The sequence below is a fragment of the Aythya ferina genome (assembly GCF_964211825.1).
Source record: "Aythya ferina genome assembly, chromosome: 3".
Taxonomy (NCBI): domain Eukaryota; kingdom Metazoa; phylum Chordata; class Aves; order Anseriformes; family Anatidae; genus Aythya; species Aythya ferina.
Window position 1 is genome coordinate 119,369,648 of NC_140298.1, and position 24,179 is coordinate 119,393,826.

General features: G+C 49.3%; 1 pseudogene across 1 annotated transcript; it reads right to left on the minus strand.

The window, feature by feature from the left end:
• Window positions 1–931: 931 nt before the first annotated feature.
• On the minus strand, window positions 932–17,027 carry LOC311434122 (interferon-induced very large GTPase 1 pseudogene; annotated as a pseudogene). Its single transcript, XR_014698902.1, has 2 exons — window positions 16,932–17,027; window positions 932–8,644 (listed from the first exon to the last, which is right to left on the minus strand). The product of XR_014698902.1 is annotated as an interferon-induced very large GTPase 1 pseudogene (transcript).
• Between the last annotated feature and the right edge of the window lie 7,152 nt (window positions 17,028–24,179).

The window sequence follows — 24,179 nt, forward strand, 5'->3', positions numbered from 1 at the left end:
CAGATGGGCAGCCGAGCTCCACCACAACCGCTCTCTCACTCCCCCTCTCCTCAAAGAGGAAGGGGGAGAAAATATAACAGAGAACTCAAGGTTTGAGATGAGAAAGGTTTAATTAAAGGGAAAGGGGATGGGGAGGAAAAAAAGGAAACAAAAGAAACAGTCAGTCCGCGCGCAAGCACAGAGAGAGGGAAGAAAAAAATTATTCTCTACTTCCCATCAACAAGTGGTGTTCAGCCACGTCCTGGGAAGCAGGGCCTCAAAACGCGTAGTGGTTATTCAGGAGGAACAGCCCCCTCCCCCATGAGAGCCCCCCCTTTTATTGCTGAGTGTGACATCAGGTGTTATGGAATATCCCTTTGGTTGGTTTAGGTCAGCTGCCCTGGCAATGTCCCCTCCCCATCACTTGCCCACCCGCAGCCTGCTGGCTCCTGGGGACTTGGAAGGAGTCCTGATGCTGTGCCAGCACTACGCAGCAATAGACACAACACTGGAGTGATACCAGTGCTATTCCAGCTACGAGTGCAGAGCACAGCACTGTGTGGGCTGCTGCAGGGAAAAGGTGACTCCAGCTCAGACAGACTCAACACATTGGCAAAAGCAGTTGGGGTAGCTAGGAGCTGCAGAGATCTTTGCCAGGCTCATGAGTAGGAATGGCTCATGGAAGCGTAGGCACATCTTAACCTAGGACATATACCTAATAACCACAGAGTTAAAATCACTGTCTAAATCCGCATAGGCTGCTGCGTTAATTGCTTTAATGGCATCAGAAAGAGAACAGCACCTGAGTACTAAGTTTATGAATGCAAACAATAATCCCCCCCCAAAAAAATGCCAAGTTCCCCACAAATGCTCACCTGCTCGCAGACCCCACTGGCCTTTCTGCAAGTGTGACAAGTATTGCTGCAGGGAAACTGTTCTTTTGCCAGTGTCATTTCTTTTCCCATAGCAGCTGATAAAACTGGTCCTTTCTAATGCTGCCTTTGCTCTTCATCTGGCACTTGGTCTTGATCTTGGCGGTATGACTGCTTCCTGCAGGAATATTTTTCTAGTTTGCTTTAAGACAAAGCTGATGTAAATATTTATGGCAAGAAAGGAAGAGGACTTTGACTTTATCACACAGCAAGGGAATTGCTGAGCAGCGGCATGAGAAGCACTCCTTAGTTCACCTAACGCTGTAGCAATTACATTTAGTTTTATTGACATGGTTAAATCATAATCATTACAAGAAGATTTTGTGGTTATCCTCGTATTATGTTCTTCTAAAATGCAAAGCACTTGCAGTTTTTCCTTCATACCAACTTAGCCTAACATTTCTCCAGTTCAGCGAGTGCATTCTGCTTTGTAACAGTGTGCCATGAAGCAGGGATTTCTCCTCTGCCATGAAATTTCCCTTCGTAACATTGTTCTAGCTTTGTCCTGAAAGAAGACACAAACCATTTCCAGTATGCTTGCATGGATGGATCAGGAAGAATGCTCCAAGTGGAAAAGGGAGGTCCTGCATCCCGGTATCTCTTGTAGGGGATACGTGTGTCTTCACCAATCCTGAATAAGCAGTCACTTGAAACAAGGCTAGAACAAATATCAATGACTAGGTTGTCTGGTTTATGGCATTTAGATTCTCTCTTTTTATACCATTTGCGTCCTGACAAAACTTGTGGACGATGGAAGACAACCTGGTGGTCTCCATCATGGTTTGGCATAGTGTTAGTGCAAACAGCCCCACAAAATGGACACTCCTCCTGGCACCCTGCAAACTGCTCAGCCAGTATTGTGTGAGGCTGCCTTTCAAAGGAATTCATACAAGCTTCTTCAAACTCTTTCCTGAGATCATCAATAACGGGAGACAGTGCTTCTGTCATGGCATTATTCAGGAACTCTACGTCTGTTATCTCCTGATGTTCAATGCCCTTCAGGTCACTCCTGGACAAGCTTAGCACATCTCCGAGTGCTCTGCAGAATTCATCCAGCCAAAGAGAGATTTTATCCTTTCTGTCTTTTCTGTCTTTGACAATTGTGGTTGATGCAAAAACAGCTGACTGAATGTTTTCATAGTAACGAGAGAGGGATTCTCTTAAAAACATCTCTAGCCTTTTGTTCTTATCTAAACAGTACGTCTCAACTTTTGTCTTAATGTAACTATTTAAAAAGTCTCCTGGGGAATCAAGATAATAAATGAAATTTTCAAATTTTTCTTCTTCTGCTAGGTATTTCAGCATGTAATATTCCAGAGTGGATCTATTGCCTCTGAAATCTGGAAATTTATCCTTCACGTCTCGAGCTATGTCAAGAGCTGTCTTCTCATAGATGGCGTGTCGAAGAGCTGGGGCAATCTTGCTGCACAGGAAATCAGCAAATGTTGTGATACAAGAGGCTCCTTGGCAGGAAATCTGGAAACATTTGAAGAAGTCTTCTCTCTTGCTCTCCAGGTAGACGACTGGATCATTTGCTTTACTGAATGCTTCATGCATGTCTTTAAACTTTTCTGCTGCCATTCTACACAGGTACAGTGATAATTCCATTTTGTAATCTTTATTAAAACTATATTTTGCTGTGTTAGGAACAGAGTCCACACCTTTCTCCACTTCATTTAGTATTTCATGAATAAAAGTTCGACTGTAATCCATTTTGTCCTTTTCCTTCTTCTCAATGTTTGCCTTCACACGCCTTATGATGCTCTCTGTAATGCAGTGCATGTTGTTCATATAGGCTTCATCGAAACTCTTAGAAAAGATGCGGAAGCCTTTTTTCTTAGACACATGTTTCTCCATGTCAAGAGAAAATGTATTATTTTGGTAGAAATTCAATATTTGTTTAACTACATTAGGCTCCTTAAAGTGATCTAGAAGGACATTTTCTATGTCCACATCGATGTCCACCTGTTCCAGAGGGAGAGTAGCAGAGGACACTTCAGTAACCCACTGCATCCAGAGTGAATTAAACCAGTTTCTCAGTTCACTTTCACTTAATTTCTGGCCTTTTAGAGACAGGGCCAACTCTCTGCTCTTTCTCAGGAGCTCATTTCCATATTCAGACTTCCTCTCATCCAGTTTACTCTGGCTCTTCTTTACTTCTATAAGTTTCTCACACTTCCTTCGCGTTTCAACAAGAAGGGACTCTCTCAGTTCTTTCAGCTTCAGTTCTGTGCTGCATTTCCACTGGATCAGTATTTTATGGTCTCTGTCTTCACTGAAGAACGTTTCCATGTTCTTGGTGATGGCATCACTTCTCTCTTGCACCAGTTTTTCAAGGTGTTTTGTGGTGACCTTGCCCAACTCTGCATTCCGCACCTTGTTTTCCAGTTTCATTTGCAAGTCTAAGATGTGACTTCTCAGCTGCCAGGTCCACTGACTAAATGCAGTTTCCAGTTTCTTGTAGGCAGCAATCTCCACTGAATTCTTGAAGCTGAAAACAAAGTTTTCATTCAGCAAGGCATTCCACAGGTCACTAATACGAACTTTCAAGCTGGAGAGCCTCAAAACGCTGCTGTGCGATTCCTTCTTGGCAGCTTGGAGAATTTTGCTCTTTAATTCCTGGACGTTCTGGCTGTAGGTGGGGTTGGGCGGTGCCATCGGTGGGTTTCCTTCCCACAGGTGAGCAAAGTAATGAATGTGGGTGTTCACGTCAAAGCGGATGACGTCGCTGAAGCAGGTGATGTCACAGAATTCCTGCTGGGCCGCAATCACGGTCATTTCATCCAGCTTTTCCTGCAGACGTCTTTGTCCTTCCATGTTCTGTTCCTTTGCGGTTATTTCGCCCACGTTTTGGTGCACAAAGAGGCAGCCTGGGGAAAGATTAACTTGCTTCATCCTCAAGAAAGCCTGCACAGCAATCTGAAGGACGTCTTGCATTTCCGAAGGATTTTCTCCAAAGATGTTGATCAGAGTCATGTTGCCGATGCCAATGACAAAGGTGGCTAGCTCATTGTCATGGTTAAGTGACTGCTTATTGGCCATCTCTATGGCACGAAGTCCTTCTGTGTCAACAACGAGCATGTAATCAAAGTTCAAATCCTCTTGGAGCTTCTCGTCCACTTTAATGAGCTGCATAAACGCTCCCCGGGTGCACCTCCCTGCGCTGACGTTAAACTGCAGACCAAACATGGCATTCAGCAGGGTTGACTTCCCTGTGCTCTGGATGCCAAGCACGGAAAGCACAAATACTCGCTTGTCCCCTAGCTTCTCAATTAACCTGTCAAAGACGGCTCCAATCCATTGCAGTGGTATGTAAGAAGCATCACCATCCATCAGCTCAATGGGATACCCTAAAACCATCAGATCAGCAGCAATTTCAGGTAGTTTGTCATACCATTTTTCTTTAGAGGTTGTTGATTCCAGTGCCTCATAAATCTGCCCCACCTCTCTCAAAATATGCTCAAGGCCAATGGACGAATCATTGATTTCATTGGAAAGGGCATCTAATTTCTTCATCAATTGAGTTTTCAGGTTGTTGTTTTCATTGTTTTTCTTTAATGCCAGGATTTGATACCATACCTTATGGTACTCTCTCTTCAGCTCATCAAGGTGATCAGAGGAGATGTCGTCCATGAAGATCTTCATCCACTGCAGAAAGAATTTCTTGGTATTGTCTGGCTGTGACTGGAGAAAGTCAAGGACTGTTTTCATCAGCTGATTGAGAGGAAATGCTTTGCCTAGTTGCTCTCTTCGTATTGCAGACTTCTCCGATTCAATTTGGCTCCGATGATGCTCTATGCTCTTGTTCCTCTTTTCCTGCAAGCGAGTGAGTTCTTTGTCCTTTTTACACCACAGGTACCACAGTTTTCCCTGAAGAGGCAGTAGCTGTGATTTGATCTCAGACAACTTCTCCTTCTTCAACAGATTCACCAGCATGATTGCTGTTTCTTTGGCTGTCACGCACGCTTCTGCATCTTCATCGACTAAGAAGCCGTGCTGGAGAGCTGTGCTCAGGCATGCATTGAGGCTAACAAGCGTGCTCGACCCTTCCACTAGGTCTCGGATGGTTTTTGTCAGCTCACCCACTAATTCTGCTTCATTTCTGTTCTTGATCCCTATTCTTATGTTTTGGCCAGATCGGCCAGCTGCAATGCTGTCTTTCTCAGTGAAAAGGCAAACCAAAGGCCTCTGAGACTGCCACAGGTCATGTAAAATTTTCCTGCCTTTCTCGTTGCTCTGATCAGACTCAGAAACAAGAACCACATTCACGGCAGAGATCTCCTGTAAAAACTGCAGCTGGGGTTCGTAATCTCTCGCATCTCCGTGCAGGTTACAGAAGGCAACAGGGCCGTTAAAGCTGTCGTCATCGCTACCACGGGGAAAATACCAGGAGATCTCCACAACACCTTTCATCAGGAAGCAGTCTTTGGTGCTGCCTTCGCAATGGCGGTGGAAAAAAGTGTCGTGTTTCTTCCTGCTCAGCAGGGCATTCAGGAGCTGAGACTTGGAAGAGGAAGGAGAGCTGCCGATGTGGAGGAAGGACACGATGGGCATCTCTGCCTGATAAATGAGTTTGTTGTTGTGACTGCTAATCCTCGTCTGCTCTCCCGATCCCTCCGTCCCTTTCCAGCTCTTCTTGATTTGGCTGAGGGACCAGAGAGGGAACTCTATCTGTGAAGTGCCCGGGTTTGGTACCAGGAGGGGTAGTGCAAACTGGCAGAAAGCGAGCTTGGATGAAAGGTACTGTCTCATGAAATCATCAGCACAATGAAAAATTGCCATCTGGAGGTCCATGGGGTGCACATGACTCTCCCTGCTTGCAGATTCAGGGGCTCCTTTGTCCAAGTCACTGAGAAAGTCATCAAAGGAATCCAAGGGCTCGTGCTCCTCCGCTGAGGTGTTTGGTGTGGGTGCAACTCCTGGCTTACTTGCCTCCTTGCAAGTCAGGTACCTCACCCGATAATCCACGGTCAGGAGCCTTTGCAGGAAGTAAAATGGTAGCTCGCTGTCCTTGCTGGGCTGGCTGTCGTGTACAGATGTCTGGTGTATTATGTGGAAATCTTCTGTGCCCATTTTTCTTGGATAGTACCTTTCAAGCCCGAGGCGCTTAAGTAAGTTGACGAACTCTGGGCTTGCAGCGGCTTGACTTGCTTTGAATTTGCTGCTGTCTGATTTAGGTTTGCACTGACTGGGAGGCTGCATGCCTTGAAAAGCATCTTCTAGGTCTTTCATTATATTGTCTTTGTTCAGGTTGCCAGATGTGTCCTCCACTTGCCCATCGATGAAGGATTGCAAATCTCTTTCCAGCATCTCCCAGTCTTTGAATGCATTGTGCTTTTCGAGGAGAGCTTTCATCTCTGTGGACCATGTGTTTTTCATCTTTTCTTTCATGAAAACTAAGCGGTCATTCTTCTGCTCAGGGGTCATCTTCTTGTTTTCAGAAGTTATGGTGAGCCCCGTCAGCAGCAGGAAGGCCTGAGCTCTGCAAACATCCTGTTCCTTCAGGCTCTGATACTCGTTATGTGTCATGTGCATTTCCTTTATCATGAAATTAATTTCTGGACACCCAAGGAGGTACTGAAAAGTGCCGCTTTCTACTTGGTATCCCGTGCTGGTTGTAACTAAGAGCACTAAGAGTTCTATGTCTTCCTGTGCCCTTTGCTGCAGAGACTGGAGCAAGGAAGAAACAGACTGGCTTACAGTGAAGGTGGCTTTGATCTTTGCCTCATGAATTGCAGATGCAGAAGTTGCCAGTGCATAGGTGACTTCCTGGATGTACTCCTTCATTTGCAGCAGTGTCGTATTGAGATCTTCAAAACTGGAAATACTGTGAGTTTGTGGAAGCGTGTGCTCCTCGTGGAAGACCCATTGCATAATGAAGGAAGCCCTGGGGAAGTCCTTGACAGAATAGATGTGAGGATCCAGCAGGCACTGCAGCAGAGATTTGATGTAGATGGTGTTTTCTGGAGAAGACTTCTGGCAAAAAGAAACAGCGTTCACCAGGAACTCCTGCAATGCTTTGTCTGACAGACATATGTTGATCCAGACACTGTGATTCTTTGTTCTGTTATTCAGACCCTGTTTAAAATCTATCAACATGAGCAGTTTCTTTTCATCCACCGTCCCCTCCCAGGTCTTCACTTGCTCCAGGAAAGCTCTGGCCTCTTCTATGGCACTGGCCAGTTCCTCTCCAAAGATCACACCGGTGCTGTGATTCGTTAGAGCTTCATAGACAGCCCTGAGGCTGCTGCTCATTTGATGGGAGGCTTTAAAATCGCTTCTGTAGTTGGACAGGATTATGTCCCACACTGGGATCAGCTTTGAGCCCCGGTCGATCACACACCAGGTTGTGTTATTGGCCACAAGCCCGCATTTCCACTCAGGAAGGGAATCCGTCTCTGCTGGGCCCCCTGTTTTGGTCACATGGAGCTGAACTGCTCTGTGGGTGCTGCTTCTGTCTCTTCCCTGAAATGATGCCCATGAGCTGGACTTTGAAGCATCCCCCTTCACTCCCCACTTGGTACTGAAGCTGCTGAAGCTAGCCCCAACGTAGCTGTTCAGTGCTTCAGATGTTTGTTGCTTCATCTCATCCCATTGCTCTGCCCTGAAACCTTCGGCAGATGCTTTCCACCAGAATATTCCCCCAAAGTGGAGGGGTCCCTGGTTCACGTGGGACCCAAACCTGCTGAAGAAGCTGGCGCACCTGCTCTTCAGTAGGTGGAACCTGTCTGCCTCCTGGGTGATGCTCAGAAGCTGTTCGATGTCTTGCAGCTCTCTCAGGGCTGCATCTGAGAGGCGAAGCTGGTCCTTTTGGAAGTAGTAGGAGGCCAGAGGGATGTACTGGTACATGGTGGTGCAAATGTACGCCTGCTCCGAGCGTGACCGACGGGAGTCCTCTGACTGTGAAGACTTGCTGGAATCTACAACTGTTTCAACAATGAGCCCTGAGAACCTGTCTCTGGCAGAAGCATTGATGCTGAACCCCAGCTGCTCCATGGACTTGGTGAAAGAGGCTTCTGCTGCAGAGGAGGAGAACTCCTTCCTCTCAAGCAGCGACCCTTGCACTGGACCAGTGAGCATGAAGCCATCAGGGACCCTGATGAGTTGCTCTCGCTTTGTCAGCACATCCTCCAGGCTCTTGGTTTGGTAAATCCCCTGCAGAGCCAGGCCTCCCGATGCCCGTCTCAGGACCTCCTCGTCAGAGACGTTCTCCCTCTTCCCCATGGACTTCTCCTGCTGCTCCAGTTGCTTCCGGATGCTCACCAGCTCATCCAGCAATGCCTTCTCTGGAGGTGCCCAGTACTCCTTGGGAATGTCCATGGCTTGCTGTAGGGCCTCCTCTTTCTGTCTTATCATTTCCTTGCTGTGGCTGCGGCTCTTCTGCATTTCTTCCAGCTCCCGTAGGATTGACTTGGCTTCTTCTTGTCTCTGCTTCATCCTCTCCAAGTGCTGTTTCTGCAGCTCATCAACACCTGTTTCGTTGCCTGTGATTCCCAGGAGCCTTTTGAGTGCTTTGGTCTCCCAGTTATGCCGTCCTTCACGTGCCAGTTTAAGGTAGTCTTCATTTTGTAGATGTTTCAAAGCATTTATTGACTTAACACCCAGTATCTCTGACAGTTTGGGGAGCCAGTATTCTTCATCAAGTCCTTCCTTCTCAAATGCTTCTGCCAGCAATTGCTTAGCAATTCGTGCCTTTTCCCCAGCAGCTGCTCTCTCCTCCTGTGACTCCATGGCTGTGGAAGGGGAAAAGAGACTTTTGTTACATCAGGTTAGAGGAGGCCACCACCCCTTCGAAGAGGCCTCTCCATAGTTCCCAGCCCACGGATTTCTTCTGCCCTGCTGCTGGAACCCAGCCTCGGGCACCCCTGAGACAGGCAGACAGAGACAGACAGACACACGCAACCACTGGCATGGCTGCACAAATTACGTCACTGGCTCCTCGTCCTTACAACACTCGCGCACACAAGGTAGAGAAAGGGATTGCGTGGAGAGAGGCAATCTCTGGCCCATCAAGTAGCAACTGAAGACTGAATAACCTTAATGAAGCCATCACTCTCCACATACCCTTACACTTCTGTCATGCAAAGCTACTAACTGGGAAAACAAAGATTATAAATTTTCTACAGGGGAAGACCTATGAGGATCGGGTGAAGTCACTTTGATTGTTCAGCCTGGAGAAGAGAAGACTGAGGGGAGAAATCGTGGTGGCCTCTAGCTTCCTCATGAGGGGAGCGGAGGGGCAGGCGCTGCTCTCTGCTCTCTGGTGACCAACGATAGGACCCGAGGGAACGGCATGGAGCTGGGATAGGGGAGGTTCAGGCTGGATATCAGGAAAAGGTTCTTCACCGAGAGGGTGGTTGGGCACCAGAACAGGTTCCCCAGGGAAGTGGTCATGTCACCGAGCCTGCCAGAGTTCAAGAAGTGTTCAATGAGAGTACAATGCTTTCAGGCACATGGTCTTATTTTTATTTATCTTTTTGGGTGTTTCTCTGGTGGTCCAGGAGTTGCATTCAATGAGCCTTGTGGGTTCCCTCTAACTTGCATATTTTATCACAGAATCACAGAATCACAGAATCACAGAATTTCCTAGGTTGGAAGAGACCTCAAGGTCATCGAGTCCAACCTCCAACCTAACGCTAACAGCCCTCCACTAAACCATATCCCTAAGCTCTACATCTAAACGTCTTTTGAAGACTTCCAGGGATGGTGACTCCACCACTTCCCTGGGCAGCCTGTTCCAGTGCCTCACAACCCTTTCAGTGAAGAAGTTCTTCCTAACATCTAACCTAAAACTCCCCTGGCTCAACTTAAACCCATTCCCCCTCGTCCTGTCACCAGGCACGTGGGAGAACAGGCCAACCCCCACCTCGCTACAGCCTCCCTTGAGGTACCCATAGAGAGCGATAAGGTCGCCCCTGAGCCTCCTCTTCTCCAGGCTGAACAAGCCCAGCTCCCTCAGCCGCTCCTAGTAGGACTTGTTCTCCAGGCCCCTCACCAGCTTCGTCGCCCTTCTCTGCACCCGCTCAAGCACCTCCATGTCCTTCTTGTAGCGAGGGGCCCAAAACTGAACACAGTACTCGAGGTGCGGCCTCACCAGAGCTGAGTACAGGGGGACGATCACCTCCCTAGCCCTGCTGGTCACACTGTTCCTAATACAAGCCAGGATGCCGTTGGCCTTCTTGGCCACCTGAGCACACTGCTGGCTCATATTCAGCCGACTATCAACCATCACTCCCAGGTCCTTCTCTGCCTGGCAGCTTTCCAACCATTCCTCTCCCAGTCTGTAGCTCTGCTTGGGGTTATTGCGCCCCAGGTGCAGGACCCGGCACTTGGCCTTGTTAAACTTCATGCAGTTGACCTCAGCCCATCGGTGCAGCCTATCCAGATCCTCCTGCAGAGCTTTCCTACCCTCAAGCAGATCGACACACGCACCTAACTTGGTGTCATCTGCGAACTTACTGAGGGTGCACTCGATGCCCTCGTCCAGATAATCGATGAAGATATTAATCTGAAGATATTAATCTGTTTCTTATGTCAGCCAGGATGCTGTTGGCCTTCTTGGCCACCTGAGCACACTGCTGGCTCATATTCAGCCGACTATCCACCATCACTCCCATGTCCTCCTCTGCCTGGCAGCTCTCCAACCACTCATCTTCCAGCCTGTAGCTCTGCTTGGGGTTGTTGCGCCCCAGGTGGAGGACCCAGCACTTGGCTGGCCTTGTTGAACTTCATGCAGTTGACCTCAGCCCATCGGTGAAGCCTATCCAGATCCTCCTGCAGAGCTTTCCTACCCTCAAGCAGATCGACACACGCACCTAACTTGGTGTCATCTGCAAACTTACTGAGGGTGCACTCAATGCCCTCATCCAGATCATTGATGAAGATATTAAAGAGGACCGGACCCAGCACCGAGCCCTGGGGGACGCCACTAGTGACTGGCCTCCAACTGGACTTGGCTCCATTCACCACGACTCTTTGGGCCCGGCTATCCAGCCAGTTTCTAACCCAACAAAGCGTGCGCCATTCCAATCCATGAGCAGCCAGTTTCTTGAGGACAATGCTGTGGGAGACGGTGTCAAAAGCCTTGCTGAAGTCAAGGTAGACCACATCCACAGCCTTTCCCTCGTCCACCCAGCGCGTCACTTTGTCATAGAAGGAGATCAGGTTCGTCAAGCAGGACCTGCCTTTCATAAACCCATGCTGACTGGGCCTGATCGCCTGCTTCCCCTGCAAGTGCCACATGATGACTCTCAGGAGGATCTGCTCCATGAGCTTTCCTGGCACTGAGGTCAAACTGACAGGCCTGTAGTTTCCCGAGTCTGCCCCCTGGCCCTTCTTGTAGATGGGCATCACGTTTGCTAGCCGCCAGTCAACTGGGACCTCCCCCGATCACCAGGACTGCTGATAAATGATGGACAGTGGCTTGGCCAGCTCCTCTGCCAGTTCTCTCAGTACCCTTGGGTGGATCCCATCCGGCCCCATCGACTTGTGCACATCTAAGTGCCGTAGCAGGTCACCAACCAGTTCTTCATGGATAGTGAGGGCCACATCCTGCTTCCCATCCCCTTCCACCAGCTCAGGGTACTGGGTATCCAGAGAACAACCGGTATTGCCGCTAAAGACTGAGGCAAAGAAGGCATTGAGCACCTCCGCCTTTTCCTCATCTCTTGTAACTAAGTTTCCCCCCGCATCCAGTAAAGGATGGAGATTCTCCTTAGTCCTCCTTTTTGTGTTGATGTATTTAAAGAAACGTTTTTTGTTATCTTTAACGGCAGTAGCCAGATTGAGCTCCAGATGAGCTTTGGCCTTCCTAATTTTGTCCCTGCACAGCCTCGCTACATCCTTAAAGTCCTCCCTAGTGGCCTGCCCACTTTTCCAAAGATTATAAACCCTCTTTTTTCTCCTAAGATCAAGCCACAATTCTCTGTTGAGCCAGGCTGGTCTTCTTCCCCGCCAGCTCGTCTTTGGGCACGTGGGGACAGACCGTTCCTGCACCATTAAGATTTCCCTCTTGAAGAGTGCCCAGCCTTCCTGGACCCCTCTGCCCTTCAGAACCACCTCCCAAGGGACTCCACCAACTAGTGTCCTGAGCAGCTCAAAGTCAGCCCTCCGGAAGTCCAATACAGCGGTTTTACTGGTCCCCTTCCTGGCCTCGCCAAGAATAGAGAACTCCACCATTGCGTGGTCACTCTGACCAAGACAGCTCCCGACAATCACATCCTCCACCAGTCCTTCTCTGTTTGCGAAGAGAAGGTCTAGCGGGGCACCACCCCTGGTAGGCTCACTAACCAGCTGCGTCAGAAAGCTATCTTCCACGCTCTCCAGAAACCTCCTAGACTGCTTTCTCAGGGCTGTGTTGTGCTTCCAGGATATGTCAGGGAAGTTGAAGTCCCCCACGAGTACAAGAGCTGACGATTTCACAACTTCTGTCAGCTGCCTGTAGAATTCCTCATCCGTCTCCTCATCCTGGTTCGGCGGTCTATAGCAGACCCCAACCAGGACGCTAGCCTTGTTGTCCCTGCCGATCCTAACCCAAAGGGACTCGACCTTGTCATTCCCAGCCTCGAGTTCTACAACCTCGAAAGACTCTCTAATATAGAGAACCACACCACCACCCCTTCTGTGCTGCCTGTCCCTTCTAAAGAGCTTATAGCCAGACATTGCAGCACTCCAGTCATGAGACTGGTCCCACCACGTCTCCGTGATGGCAACCAAGTCATAGCCTGCCTGCTGCATGATGGCTTCCAGCTCCTCCTGTTTGTTACCCATGCTGCGTGCATTGGTGTAGATGCACTTCAGTTGGGCCATTGCCTTCTCTCCCAGCCTTGCCATCGTTCCCCCTGGCACAGCCCCAACAATCCTAGCTTCAGCCCCATCCCCCTTCCTACCTAGTTTAAAGCCCTCTCAATGAGCCCTGCCAGCTCCTGGCCCAGGATCCTTTTTCCCCTAAAAGATAGGGACCCGTCTGCGGCCATCAGGCCAGGTGCTGAGTAAAGTGCCCCATGATCAAAAAACCCAAGATTTCTGTGTTGGCACCAGTCCCGGAGCCACGTGTTTAACAGGTGGGCTTTCCGTGTCCTCTCTGAACCCCTCCCTGCCACCGTAGGGATGGAAGAAAACACCACCTGCACTCCCACTCCATCCACTAACCGACTCAGTCCCCTAAAGTCTCTTTTGATAGCCTTGAGGCTTCTCTCTTCGATGTTGTCACTGCCCGCCTGGACTATCAAAAGAGGGTAATAGTCAGAGGGGCGTACCAGGTTAGGAAGCTTCCTGGCAACGTCCCTGACCCTGGCCCCAGGGAGACAGCAGACTTCCCTACGGGTAGGGTCAGGCCGACAAATAGGGCCCTCTGTTCCCCTAAGAATAGTCTCCAACAACAATAACCCTCCTGTCTTTCTTGGTGGAGGCAGTCCTGAGGCGTGGAGTCGACCTCCTCGCCCTAGGCATCCTCCTGGGAACACTTGCTACCTCTTCATCAGCTCCAGGGCCTCAAACCTGTTGCATAAGGGAACCTGGGAAGGTGGGGCCGGAAGGGGAGGGCATCACCTGCGATGTCGAGCAGGGACCTGTTTCCCTTCCTCCTCAACTCCCAGATTCCCTCCCTCTGCCTGACGGCAACAGGGCAGGGGGTCCACCCCCATCTGGGGCGTCTCACCTCAGTACCTCTCCTTGAGGCCCTGCAGGGAGTTACTCCAGCAGTCTATCTCCCGCTCACACTCCCTGATATCCCTCAACCTCTCCACCTCCTCCTTGAGCTCCGCCACCATGAGGACCAGGTCATCCACCTGCTCACACACCTCACACACGCAGTTTCTCTGCCTCCCGCCGATGGCAGCAACAGGCTCAGACACTCCTTGCACCCGGTGACCTGAACTGCTGCATTTTTTAACAGGTAGTCGGTCTGGGTGTGTACTGACTTCCTGGAGAGCACACCGTGCCTGGTGGAGACCATTATCACCTAGCTAACGGCTGTCGTTAAGGAGGTGTTCCTATGGGCAGGGGGAGCGCTCTGCCCTTCCTGTGCGCCCTGCCTGCGCGAACTGCCACGCTAACTGCCACGCCACTCCCTTCTGACGCGCCACGTCCTGTTTGCCCGTCCTGGTCGCCGCGCTCCCTAGGGGCAGCTTTTGAACGGCTGGGGAGGGGGTGTTGCTGGCTTCGCCTTTGCCTTGTCAGCCTCCCTCATGAGGGCTGCCGGATCCTGGCAGCTCCCTCAAGTAGGTTCGATGCTGGGAAAATTAGCCCTGCCTGGCCTGATCCCCCACTCCGCTGCAGAACGCGTCTGCCCCGGAGCCGATCGCCTCGGCAAATGGCCTTTTTAAAATGATCTTTTAAAAGGAAAAAACCCATGGGAGCAAAAGACTCTGACAACAGAAGCAATGAACTCTCTCGATTTTATTGAGCAAAAAGTATCATCAAGCATGCTTGCCAGGTGAAACCCGAATGAACCACTTGATCTGTATGTATATTTCACGGAAAGGGGGGGAGTAGGGGCACTAGCCCAGGGCCCCCCTCAAAAAGTTCAACCAATACAGTGGATAGTCCTAGGAAAACCGTCACGCGCATTCTCTCCAGGAGCTGAGTGCCTTGGTAACCTCAACATGAAAGGCCGAAAACTCGCCCTAAGACACCTAGGTATCGAACCCGCCACGATATATCTACCCTTTTGTAAACAGCTGCTACCTCAACCAGTAGTGATGTCAGAATCTCTAGCCATAGCCCTTGCCGGATTTTGCAGAGAAGTTCAATGCGCTATTAAGCCCCCTTGGGCTCAAATGCTGAAAATTGTCAACATCGACCTCCAACAGAAGACCATGGACCAGCCCCAATGGGGACCAACGGTCTTCACACATGCATCCTCAGCAACCTCAACCGCAGCAGTGGTATGGCAATCGGGAGGAGAATGACAGCATTAAAATGAACGATCGTGCGCTTTCAGTCCAGCAATTAGAAGCGACGGCTGTAGTACTAGCCTGTGGACTGTTCCCAATGGAACACCTCAACATAGTGACTGATTCAATGTTCGTAGCCAAACTTTGCTTGGCCATGTCGGGGCCCGGCGTGTCAACATCCACGGTCGCTCTAATGCTAGAAGAAGCACTTTTCTCCTGAAAAGGCACCATATCGGTCACCCACGTCAACAGCCACAACCCAATCAAAGGGTTTTACCAAATCAGTAACGACAAAGCAGATGCCGCTGCAAAAGGATTATGGACACTAAAAGATGCCCGCCAGCTACATGAGTCCCTCCACACTGGAGCTAAAGCGCTAGCTAAGAGATGTGGGATTTCAACCACCGACGCGAAACACATAGTAGCTACGTGTCCCCACTGTCCAAAAGCACCACTATGGTCCAGTGGAGTCAATCCCAGAGGTCTTAAAGCCTCTGAGGTGTGGCAGATGGATTTTACACTCTGTCAGTCACTGAGACCTCGAGTGTGGCTAGTGGTAACCATAGACGCATATAGCGGGGTGATCGTAGCCACACAACACCTTAAGACCAACTCCAAAGCAACCATCCAACATTGGCTGACAGCCATGGCATGGCTTGGCATCCCTAATCAGATCAAAATGGACAATGGTTCGAATTTTGTGTCCAAATCAGCCCAGGCATTCGCTCAGAAATGAGCTATTACTGTAATATATGGCATCCCTTATAATAGTACAGGACAAGCCATAGTCAAACAAGCGAATCAAACTCTGAAATCTAAGTTAGAGGTATTAGCAAAAACAGAAGGTTTTACCACCACCGTTCCCTCAGGAGACCAAGCACACTTGCTAGCAACCACTTTGTTAGCACTAAATCAGTTCCCCAGGGGAGAGGAGGTGAATAGCCCCATCCAAAAACATTGGGCCACTCGAGCACTAGATGAAGGCCCGTCAGTTATAGTTAGAAATGAGCTGGGAGAATGGGAACTAGGGTGGAAATTAGTTCTGACAGGGCGAGGGTATGCTGCAGTCAAAAAAAGATGGCAGGGTCAAATGGTGTCCGCTTAAGTCCATCAAACCTTCAGAATAAAACTAATGAAAACTGTGAGTTTCTGTTCACAGGAATGGATCATCGGATGCCCCTGCAATCTGTATACCCCCGTGACAAGAGAAGCCAATAAGTCGGCAAGTGTCCTGTCTAAGCCTGAGAGTTCCACACTGGCAGAATCCAGACAACAGCGAAGTGGCCTCCGTGGGGGGGGGGGGGGGGGGGGGAGGGGGGATGCCTTTTTCTGCTCTTATCTTTGGACCTTGTATACTAAATAAGCTTGTGTCGTTTGTTGGAAGCCAGTTAGAGAAAGTTGGCATTGTGTTGGTAGAACACCAACAACTACTTTAAGAGTGTATTTACTCAGGGTTATCCCCAGTTATCCCTAGTTATCCATATTACACCCCATTATTACCGGTTACCTCCTAGTTTTCTCCTGGTTATTGTGCCTTATGTTTTTTGTTAAAGTTATGATGTCTACCTCTTAAGATTGTTATAAAGTATAAAACTGAGACGGGAGCAGAATTGTTTTTTAGATTGTTATATTTTAGCTAATTTGGTTGTGCATAGGGAGGGGGGAAATGTGGGTGGTTAGGGTCTGGCGGCGGGAACATGTCGCGCTGTACGGAAAGGTGGAGCCCCTCCCTTGATGGGCAGTAGCGCGTGGTCTGTGGCATAAGCAAGCAGAAGTGACGCTATGGGCCTCGGCTATATAACACCGTGTAACTCGACAATAAACGAATGCCATTTGCCATCCACCACATTGGTGTCTGTGAGCTGATGGACTGAGTGGCCTGGGGTTGGTCGCCGTGCCGTTCCTGAACCAGGTCGCCACTGCCCCCTGAAGGCAACACCGGAGGGGGCTGCTCCTCCGTCCCCTACCCCTGAGCAGAGCCCATTTCCCCTGAGCGAAAAGCGCTGCTGCCCTCCTGGCATCTCGCAGCCCAGCAGGAGATGGGTGAAACAGCGAGCAGGAGGAGGCCAAGGGGTCTCCACATGTATGCCCCTACCCTGCCCAGTGCATGTCAGCAGAGACCTACCTGCCCTCCCTGGTGCTCTGCAGCTCCAGTAGCGTCTCAGCCCAGCTCCCGCACCATCTCAGCGCAGCCCTTGCACAGCCTCAGCCCACCCCTGACGCCACTCTTTATAGAGCCCCAAGCCCCTGCACTGGCCACAGTTTATTGGTTACACGGCAGGGAGATATTTTTTGCTTTCCTGGAAGTCAGGCTATTACCTTTCAGGCAGTGCCAGAAAGTGAAACTTGGCAGTTGCTGGCTGTGCTGGAGCAGCCACATCCCCAAGCACTCCTCCAAGGAAGGAAAGGGTGTTGCAGGAAGCACGGCCCAATGCATGACAGACACCAGGAGAGTCAGGTCATGCTCCATTTTATTGCCCGAATAGCCTAACTTTTAGAGTGAACTTAACAGGGGCGGACAGTGTTTCACACAAGATTATTGGTCAAAAGCATTCAGACAAACAACTACAAGAAAACAAACCCACCTGCAAGAAAACAACCCCCTTGTGATTAGCAGTCACGTAGACCTTGTCCTTGAAGCCAGCTACTGGTAACAATATTTTTCTGAATTCCTCAATTGGGCGATGTGGGAACACTGTCATGGGAACTTCTCATAGTTGCCCTGGTAGCTTGGTTTGCTCAGCTACAGCAAGCCATGGGATCTTTGCTGTTTCAAAAAATCCCGCAACAGAAGGGGAAGTGGAAGAAGCAGGCAGCTCTAAAGCAGAGCCATCACAGAAATGGGAGGGAGAAGAGACAGAAATCGTAGCAGAGTCAGAATCCACATGAACCCTATCCCTGAGAGAGGTGCGAGGTAGCAAAAGGATTTCAGCTGTCACCTACGTGAGCACATTTTCACCTGGCTGCTCTGATGCTGGGATACTGGGGCTGGTAGCTGGGAATCAGAAGGCAAAGAAGCCAAGCAGCTGCAATCCCTCTCTAGGAAAAGGGTCCTTGCAAAGTGATTGGGAAAGGGTACAAGTCCTCAGCATCTGGAGATGGCCCACGTTGTTGCAAGGACATTTGTTGTCGATGGAAGGAAGACACAGACGCTCAATATGAGTGATCAGTGAACTTCGATTTATTGGATAGCTCAGTCGTCTTTTATCTAATTCAATGTAATTAGCTCATACATATTGCAAAAGCTAAGCTCATGATTGGTTAGTGCATTTCTCTATTTTATCAGCTAGTTTCTTACTCCCATTGACCGAAATAACACAGTTAGTACTTTCCCAAACCACCAACAGATATCATGTCCTTGTGCCTGATTAGCTTCCAGACGTTACGTACTTTCTCAGACTCATATGAGCTGCGTTCGATACTTTTTTAGCTCGCAACCTCCTAGTTGCTCAACATTCACATGACCTACTTCACTTAACCATTCCTCCACAATTCCCCCGTTTTTATTTTGGGCTACAAATGCCTTTTCAGTGAGTTGTTCAAGCTTCTCAGTTAAGCAGTTAAAGACTACTCGCGCAGCAATTATAATCAATATAATTATAAGCAAAAGGCGAAGTCCTTCTTTGATTAAGTAAAAACCCATCCTCCCACATTTCCAAAGATAGATTTAAGTCAATCATCAAACCAATCATTCTGTATCGTATTTTTTTGTGTATGATCCCTTAACCATTTCAATTGATTGTGAATTGATTGACCATGATCAGAGAGATTAAAGCAACACATTCCTTCTACATCTTCACACCCATGTCCTTGAGCTAGTAACAAAAAATCAATTGCGGCTCTATTTTGTAATACAGCATGCCTAAGACTATCCATATCTTGTGCCATTTCGGTAATAATCTCAGTTGTTACATTTGATTGTTTAATAGCCCAACAAGCAAGCTTATTAATGCTAGTCAAAGCATGTGCAGTTCCTACAGTCAGAAAAAGATCCATTAAGCAGAGTAATACTGGCAGAATATGGTGCTAACATTTCACTCAGTTCCTTTGGATCCCCTATTGGGACCCCAAACAAGCATGTTCTGAAAGGGTACATAACATAACACAACTATACAACTTAAACCTAATTACACTACAATTACTGTAAGCACTTAATGGTAACACAATTAATAGTAAGTAACACAACTTAATAGTAACACACTTAAACCTAATCACTTGATGGTGATCAAAGGCTGTTCTTGACAGTCCTTGAGGTGTCACAACCCGCGTCATTGTCAGAATAATTATCAGGAACCTCTTCATGGTTGTCTTCGGTGTGTGCAAATTCTAAAGCTGCTTCAGTCCACTTTCCAGTGATCCACTGGGTACCTGTTTCCAGCACCACTTCAAAATCTCTATAACATTTTTGCAAGTAACCCTTTAACCACATTTATCACAATACTACATGCAATGATGATTGACACCACAGCGAACAGAATCTTTAATCCCCCTTTGACTAATCCCAGTAACCATCTATGCATTGTTTCAAACAAATCAGTGAACCATTGATTGAAAGGATTGATACCATATTGACTCTTTCTCATGTGCTCTTTCAAGAAAGTAATGGATTTGTGAGTTGACTCATTATGATCAAAAAGTTTTAAACAGTACGTTCCCTTAAGTTTCTCCAAGTGGCTACTTCACACAATGACCCCATACTTGTGAAACATGATTTTGCTCGACCAGTACTAATTTCCTATGATTTCAGCCTGCACTATGGCAATAAATGCGCTCTCACTCACACAGTACACGGCACACTTGCACACCCAGAGCACAATCGTACACCCAGAGGCCTCTGGCACATCTCACTCTCAATCATACCACAAGAATATAATTTAGAATGATAAGCAAACAAACAAGTATTGTCTCTCATTGTGTTCCTCGTGAAGTGACTTGCAACACTTTGTTTTAAAACCTTACCCTTACACAAATACTTTCAACGCAAAATACCTGGACATTTAAGAATAACACATACAATTATTAACACTCCAGTTAGTATCCCTTTTTCATTGCAAGGTAAACCTCTTATAAAAAGAATGCCAGAGAGAAGCAGCACAGCCGGCGCTACTTCCATGGTTACGTCAGACAGGCTGCAGGGTCCTGATGTCCGTCCCTCTGCTCTGTGCCGACTCGCCACACGGTGAGGGTCGGCTGCTGTTCGATTCCGCGAAACTCCGAGCGCAGCGCTGCTCGTGGCGGTGACTGAGGGGGGGGGGAGGCTCCCATTGCCCCGTAGCCCCCTGAGGCAGCGTTATCGTTCTCACTGAAGGCGGCAGTGGGCAATCCCCAGCTCCAGCACTTCCCGGTAATCCCAGTCGCTCTGTAGCGGCAGCAGCAACTCTCTGCTCAGCCTGATGTATAACTAAGGCGTTAGTGACTGTTCTCCAAGGCTTCAATAATTTTTATCAGCCTTATTTTCATCAATAACTTCATCAAACAATTTGTCCCCAAATTTATGCCACTCTGTTTGTTCAAAAACTGTATCAGGATTGATAAAACAACCCTGCGCTACTCCATGTGCTAATAATCCTGGTAAATCCTTTTTGCAGTCTATAAGCTGCATGCTCCGCTTTTCTAAAAAGCATTTGAGCAAATCATACGCCGCTTGTCTCTCCATACCTTTATATACGTCGGTACCGTTGCAGCCTTTGCAAAGACCTCGGCGGCGCTTTCTGGCGGGACCCTCTATAGGCTCATCCCAGGTGCAAGGACTCCCTTTCCGAGCTGCGGGTGCGGGGTTCCAAGTTTTCATCCCTTTCACCTTTCAGACCTCGGGTGCGGGGATTCAGCAATTTTTCATCCTTTTCACCTCCTGAGCTGCGTTGCAGGACCGGTTCCCGTATTCCGTCCAACCATGGCTCGAAGGTTCAACTCCAGCGGAGTCCCTGTTCCCGTTCAGATCGGTCCCTGTTCGGGTGCCATTTGTTGCAAGGACATTTGTTGTCGATGGAAGGAAGACACAGACGCTCAATATGAGTGATCAGTGAACTTCGATTTATTGGATAGCTCAGTCGTCTTTTATCTAATTCAATATAATTAGCTCATACATATTGCAAAAGCTAAGCTCATGATTGGTTAGTGCATTTCTCTATTTTATCAGCTAGTTTCTTACTCCCATTGACCGAAATAACACAGTTAGTACTTTCCCAAACCACCAACAGATATCATGTCCTTGTGCCTGATTAGCTTCCAGACGTTACGTACTTTCTCAGACTCATATGAGCTGCGTTCGATACTTTTTTAGCTCGCGACCTCCTAGTTGCTCAACATTCACATGACCTACTTCACTTAACCATTCCTCCACACCATGTCAGGTGTGAAGGAAAGGTATCCATCCCCTCAAGGAAGGTACTGTACATCAGCCAGGCAAGTCGACCACCGTGGAGAAAGGTCTCCAGTACCTGAGGGAATCAGCTGTGCTCGAGACGGTTTATGGTGATCTGAACGATGACCAGGCACCCAAAGATCCAGATGAAATTTGTTCCACATGGTGGAAGTTTATACAGAGCACCACCGTCGTGTGCCAGCATGCTGGCAGTGATGAACTGGATTGATGGGATGGGACCAACAGTGTTTAGTGTCCGGCTAACTCCAGAATTATGAAGACAGTGGACTAATGGCATGCAGGCCCCAGTTTGCTTTCCCTTGCAAGGACGTCCAGTCCACCTGGAATCAACTGCCCCAGGGGTGGAAACGCAGCCCCACTGTTTGCCTTGGACTGATCCAGGCAACACCACAAGTCCATGGGGCCAGATGGGATCCACCTGAGGGTGCTGAGGGAGCTAGCAGATGTGATTGCTGAGCCAATCTTCTCAACTTGCGTGTTGAGAAGAAGACAGTTTAATAGGACAGAAAAGGAAGGGATAATTATGATGATGGTGATAATAATAAACCAACAAATATCCAAAGCAAGTGATACACAGTGAAATTGGTCACCAACCACTGACTGAAGCCTAACCCTTGCTTTAGCGGTGGCAGCCCCCCACACAGGCCAGCTCCCCTAGATTTTATTGTTGAGCAGTATGCCCTCTGGGATGGGACATCCCTTTGGTTCCTTGGGGTCAGCTGTCCTGCTTCTCCGTCCCCTACCCCCGAGCAGAGCCCATTTCCCCTGAGCGAAAAGCCCTGCTGCCCTCCTGGCATCTCGCAGCCCAGCAGGAGATGGGTGAAACAGCGAGCAGGAGGAGGCCAAGGGGTCTCCACATGTGGCCGCTACCCTGCCCAGTGCATGTCAGCTGGGACCTACCTGCCCTCCCTGGTGTTCTGCAGCTCCAGTAGCGTCTCAGCCCAGCTCCCGCACCATCTCAGCGCAGCCCTTGCACAGCCTCAGCCCACCCCTGACCCCACTCTTTATAGAGCCCCAAGCCCCTGCACTGGCTGCAGTTTATTGGTTGCATGGCGGGGAGATATTTTTTGCTTTCCTGGAAGTCAGGCTATTACCTTTCAGGCAGTGCCAGAAAGTGAAACTTGGCAGTTGCTGGCTGTGCTGGAGCAGCCACATCCCCAGGCACTCAGAATCACAGAATCACAGAATCACAGAATTTCTAGGTTGGAAGAGACCTCAAGATCATCGAGTCCAACCTCTGACCTAACACTAACAAGTCCTCCACTAAACCATATCGCTAAGCTCTACATCTAAACGTCTTTTAAAGACCTCCAGGGATGGTGACTCCACCACTTCCCTGGGCAGCCTGTTCCAATGCCTCACAACCCTTTCAGTAAAGAAGTTCTTCCTAAGATCCAACCTAAAACTCCCCTGGCGCAACTTAAGCACATTCCCCCTCATCCTGTCACCAGGCACGTGGGAGAATAGACCAACCCCCACCTCGTTACAGCCTCCTTTGAGGTATCTGTAGAGAGTGATAAGGTCACCCCTGAGCCTCCTCTTCTCCAGGCTGAACAAGCCCAGCTCCCTCAGCCGCTCCTCGTAGGACTTGTTCTCCAGGCCCCTCACCAGCTTCGTCGCCCTTCTCTGCACCCGCTTAAGCACCTCGATGTCCTTCTTGTAGCGAGGGGCCCAAAACTGAACACATTACTCGAGGTGCAGCCTCACCAGAGCCGAGTACAGGGGGACAATCACTTCCCTAACCCTGCTGGCCACACTGTTTCTTATACAAGCCAGGATGCTGTTGGCCTTCTTGGCCACCTGAGCACACTGCTGGCTCATATTCAGCCGACTATCCACCATCACTCCCATGTCCTCCTCTGCCAGGCAGCTTTCCAACCACTCATCTCCCAGTCTGTAGCTCTGCTTGGGGTTGTTGCGCCCCAGGTGCAGGACCCGGCACTTGGCCTTGTTGAACTTCATGCAGTTGACCTCAGCCCATCGGTGCAGCCTATCCAGATCCTCCTGCAGAGCCTTCCTACCCTCAAGCAGATCGACACACGCACCTAACTTGGTGTCATCTGCGAACTTACTGAGGGAACACTCGATGCCCTCATCCAGATCATCAATGAAGATAATAAAGAGGACCGGACCCAGCACCGAGCCCTGGGGGACGCCACTAGTGACTGGCCTCCAACTGGATTTGACTCCATTCACCACAACTCTTTGGGCCCTGCTATCCAGCCAGTTTCTAACCCAACGAAGCATGTGCCAGTCCAATCCATGAGCAGCCAGTTTCTTGAGGACAATGCTGTGGGAAACGGTGTCAAAAGCCTTGCTGAAGTCAAGGTAGACCACATCCACAGCCTTTCCCTCATCCACACAGCGCGTCACTTTGTCATAGAAGGAGATCAGGTTCGTCAAGCAGGACCTGCCTTTCATAAAGCCATGCTGACTGGGCCTGATCGCCTGCTTCCCCTGCAAGTGCCGCATGATGACTCTCAGGAGGATCTGCTCCATGAGCTTCCCTGGCACTGAGGTCAAACTGACAGGCCTATAGTTCCCCGGGTCTGCTCTCCGGCCCTTCTTGTAGATGGGCATCACGTTTGCTAGCCGCCAGTCAACTGAGACCTCCCCCGATAACCAGGACTGTTGATAAATGGTGGTAAGCTGCTTGGCCAGCTCCTCCACCAGTTCTCGCAGTATCCTCGGGTGGATCCCATCCATCCCCATCGACTTGTGCACATCCAAGTGCCGTAGCAGGTCGCCTCCCAAGGGACTCTGCCAACCAGTGTCCTGAACAGCTGAAAGTCAGCCCTCCGGAAGTCCAATACAGCGGTTTTAATGGCCCCCTTCCTGGCCTCACCAAGAATAGAGAAATCCACCATTTCATGGTCACTCTGCCCTAGACAGCTTTCGACCACCACATCTCCCAGCAGTCCTTCTCTGTTTGTGAAGAGAAGGTTTAGCGGGGCACCTCCCCTGGTAGGCTCACTAACCAGCTGTGTC